The sequence below is a fragment of the Nannospalax galili genome, unplaced genomic scaffold, assembly GCF_000622305.1.
Source record: "Nannospalax galili isolate Female #2095 unplaced genomic scaffold, S.galili_v1.0 scaffold100, whole genome shotgun sequence".
Lineage (NCBI taxonomy): Eukaryota > Metazoa > Chordata > Mammalia > Rodentia > Spalacidae > Nannospalax > Nannospalax galili.
The window spans coordinates 8047397-8052307 of record NW_008352891.1 but is presented as its reverse complement, the minus strand read 5'-3'; positions in this window follow the sequence as shown (position 1 = coordinate 8052307).

Here is a 4911-nt window from a genome sequence, read left to right as displayed (position 1 = left end):
CTCTCTCTCTCTCTCTCTCTCTCTCTCTCTTTCTCTCTCTCTCCATTCTGATAAGTTCATAGGAATCTATTACTATTAAAATAAAGTCATTGATGAATGTAGACATCCATATGTGCATACTTTACTATTGTTTTTGTAATGGGGTATGCATTTCAAATCCTAAAAGTATCTATACATTAATTAACTGCTCTGATTCAATATTCTTATAATAAGTTATAGTTTTTTCATATATGCAAAGTTAACTTATCATAAGTAGAAATGACCAACAGATAGAAGGCCAAATAAACGAAATGATTACATGTCACTAAACATCAACTCAGTAGTATATGCATGTAAGATGTATGAGTAACAGTAATTAGCACTGACCATACAGCAAGGGGCAGAATCAACATGACCTCAGCATTTATACCACTATAGTAGTCTACAGATTCCATAGTCAGGAGAGTAAGGAGAAGGCATTCAGCCTAAATGTGGCTCCGTGACTACTAAAGACCATAACTGGATAGGATTAATACTTCAAAATGCTGAAACTTTCATTCCAATATAACCTTATCTTTCCATTTATTTTTCAGATGTATGTGTGTATATATATTCATGTCTGCATGTGTATGGATGCATGTTTGTGTGTATGTATGCATGTGGAGGCCTGAGGCTGGTATCAGGAATCATCTTTCCTCAATCACTCTTCCACCTTATTCACAGAGGCAGAGTCTCTCAATCAAGCTCAAAGTTTGCTATTATAACTAGTCTCTCTAGGCAGCTGGCTCTGGGGATCCACTGCCTCTGCCTTCCAAGGCTGAAATTACAGGCAGGCTTCCTTACCTAGCCATAATTTACATGAGTTCTGGGGATCCTGTCAACCTCAGGCTTGCATGGCAAATACTTAACTATTGAGTTGTCTCCTCAGCCTCTCTAGTATCACTTTAAATGCATAGTTTAATACTAAACACATACATCCACAAACTAACCCACACTATTTAAAAATTCTTGGGGCTAGGGAAATGACTCAATGGTTAAGAACACTAGCTGCTGTTGCCGAAGACCCATCTTTGATTCCCAACACCTACATGGCAGCTAACAACTGTCCATAACTCCAGTTTCAAGTGAATCTAATGACTTCTTCTGACCTCCCTGGGCATTGCAAGACAAGGGTATACTTAGATACATGCAGGCAATACATTCATACATATGAAAAATAAAAATAATTAAACAAATAAATTAATTCTATTAAGGGTTCCCTTTCACCCACATCCTCACCAGCATTTGTTCTTATTTGTTTTCTGAATGACTGCTATTCTAAGATGGGAGAATGCCAAACTGCTTGTGGGAATGTAAACTCTGAAAGTTAGTGTGGAGGATTCTCAAAAAATTAAACAAACGATCGATCTTCCATATGAGCCAGCTCTACCTCTCCTGAGTATTTGTCTGAAGCGAACATATCACAGAGATACTTGCATGACAATGGTAATTGCAATATCATTCACAAGAGCTAAATTATAGAACAAAGCTAGGTGTCCATCAATAGCGGAATGGATAAGGAAGGTGTGATACATACACACAATGGGATGTTTTCATTCATAAAAAGAACAAAGTTATATCATTTTCAGGAAAATAGATGCAACTGTTGATTGCATATCCTATTAAACTAATTAAACCAATCTCAGAAAGATTAGTATTTATACTGTATTTCCTCTCATTTGTAGTTCCTATATGTTATAGCGATGCATAAAATCCTCTATGTACATATGCACATGTGACATGAAAGCAGAAGTGAAAGTGACTGGGAGAAGGGACTATTGGGAGGGGGAGAGTGAGAAAGGCAAGAGGAAGTAAAGATGGTGATGGGGGGTGGGGCAAGCAAGAGAATATGCTTGAACTTCATTATGTTTTCTGTAGAAATGTCCGTATGTAGCATAGTACTGTGTACAATAAATATAAATGGTGAAAATTTAAAGACATATTTAAAATCATTCAATTAGGAGTTATACTGTGCAACAATTTATTTGGATAAGAAGCTCTTCTGTTTCGGATTTGTTGAAATTCAGCATGTGCCCAGTAACATAGGACTTGAATTATGCTTAGTGGTTGCTTCCTTTCCCAAACTGCAATTACAGGTACAGCTATCCATTATTTTCTAAAGTGAATTGGCAGTTAGGGGCAGAGAAGGCTAGCTGAACAAATCACTGGAAACAGGAAACTTCTGATGCAGGGTAAAGCCCCAGTGTAAGGTTAGCACCTCCACTGTAGACCAAACCTAGAAGAGAGAATCTCAGATTGCACCTTCTGAACTCTAATAGTCCACACAGAATGCTTCTCCTCCTTCTCTCTCTCTCACTGAACTTCTTCCTGCCCTAGGACCGCTGAAGACTCCTTGCTTCTCCAGGGTCTTTGCACATCTTGTTGCTGACTTCAGCCCCAATGCTGCTGGGCTGTCAGATAACCTTTATGCCCATCACTCCCCACCTCCCTTCTGTTCTCTAGGCATCACATCACACAGGAAGCCCACTATTCCCACATTGTTTGCGTACTTATTTGGACACTAACAATTTGCTTCCTCTAATTAAAATAGAAGCTCAATGAAAGCTTTAACATAGTTTGGCACAGGGTACAGCCTTCAAATATTTATTGAGTGACAACAGACACTATGAACCAATGGAAGGCCACAGCTGAATCTCTTTAATTCTTTTTAAAAAATATTTTATTTTTATTATTTATTTTATGTGTATGAGTGCATGCATGTAAGTGCACCAGTGTCATGAAATGCCTACAGAGTCCAGAAGAAGGCATCAGATCCCCTGGAACTGAAATTATGAACAATTGTTAGTAGTCACGTGGCTCTGTGAATCGAAATTGGGTCCTCTGCAAGAGCAGTCAGTGCTCTTAACCTCTGAGCCATCTCTCTATCCCTCCCTTTGTTTAATTCTGTTGGATGGTATGGGTTATGGAAGAGAGTATACATTTCAATAACTGCATTTATTTCATTTTATTATATTACCAACCTTTATCCAACCATTAGGGGGTGTGGAATAACACAAACACAAACAGCATGTAGGTTAGTATGTTAGTCTTGCTTTCCATAGATCTAAGGCATAAAGGGCAACAGAAAGAAACCTTTAACATTATGTTTTGAAAATAGGCATTGAAGAATAAAATAAAAGTATTAAATCCACATCAAATTGTGACACAAATAAAACTTGTTATGTTATAAAAAATTAAATCATACCTTTAACTTGACCAAAAAGATTGCATAAAGGAAATCATAACATATTTAGAAATGAATGATGACAAAATGTTGAATTTCAAAACTTGAAACTCAGCTAAAATCTAAAGAAAGATCTATAGTCGGGAACCCAATAGAGGGATGCTTTTGGAAGCCCTTGTCGAGAAATTCCAATAGACTCTCATATGAATATTTGAAAATTGTCCTGTTCTGACTTTTTTCTAGTTCCCTGTCTAGAACTCATATTGCTAATTATTCTTTCCTTTACTTCTCATTCACATCTCCTATTCACGATTCAAGGACATTCTTTTCCCAACTAGAGATAAGAGTTATGCAATTTGAGAGTCTTTAAATAGACCCACTGAAGGGGTACCACAATTGCCTCACCCTGCATCCCTGTTCAGCATGGAAGAAGCCAGAGTGGTCTGTATCCCTATTCCCTATAGGCAATTTGGGCAACCCCTTCAGAGGATGGTGTGATAAGAATAGGAGGTAGGAATTGGCTAGGCAGTTAGGGTAAAAAGACCTCAAAGAAAAGTAGCCAGTTTCTTGGCTAAAAGTCTAAATGTCCTTGGGCCTTTTAGCAACATACTCTGTTCCAAAGGCCAAAAATGTCGAAAATACTTGGGAGCTTTTATCTAATCCTTAAAAGACTTTAGGGTTACCTCTTCAGAGGGGGGAATGTTAGAGTAGCCAAAAGCCCCATAAAAAATCAATCAAAGAAGAAGAAAGAGTACATGAAGTTATCAGAAAAAAGTGATGGGGAGATATGGGAGGAGTTGAAGGGGAGAGAGTGGGCATGAGTTTGATCAAAACACCTCATATGCATGTATGAAATTCTCAACAAGTTATTTATTTAAAAAAAGAAAAGAAAAGAAGACTTGAGATTTCACTGGAAGATCAAACCAAAGACAGAAAGATGAAGGGCAAGGGGATACAGCTCAGTTGGTGGAGCCTTTACCTGGCATGCAGGAGCCCCTGGATTTATTCAGCCCAATACCGAATAAACCAAATGTAGGTACACACTTCTAATCCCAGGACTCAGGAAATGGAGGCAGGATCATCAGGAATTCTCGGCTACCTAAAGAGTTCAAGGCCAGCTTGGGCTACATGAGACCCTATCTCAATTAAAACAAAACAAACAAACAAACAAAAGAATTACAGAGAACTAATTTAAAAATATGGGAAAAACTAAGAGGAAACCCAAAATGTGCAAATGAAAATGAATATTTACTTAACCATATCCTGCCCAATGTCACTTAGCCTCCAGCCTCACGTGAACCACGTACATGAGGTTCAAGTGCATGAGCAATGGGTATTCTAAGTCCTAGAAGCACCAAGGAGGTCCATGCAGATCTCTGACCAATGGAACTATGCTGAGTTGGAAGGGCAAAAGTAAAAGAAGTTCAGGAGCTTCAGGTTACTGGAACCTTCCATACCTGGTGCATATTATTCCTACAGCAGAGGCCTCCTAAATTCCTGAAACAGCTGGAGTTGCCACACAAGGGCCCTTGACAATGTAGAAGTATGGTGGCTACTGCCATGGGACACTAGACTATGGAACATAGACATGAGACCAGTCCTGAGAACTTACCACTCTCCAGGAAGTTTTCTGCCTAGGCAGCACTATGGGTGGTCCCTGATTCATTGTCGTTTAACCATGCTCCTCACATACAGATTGAATGGGGGAG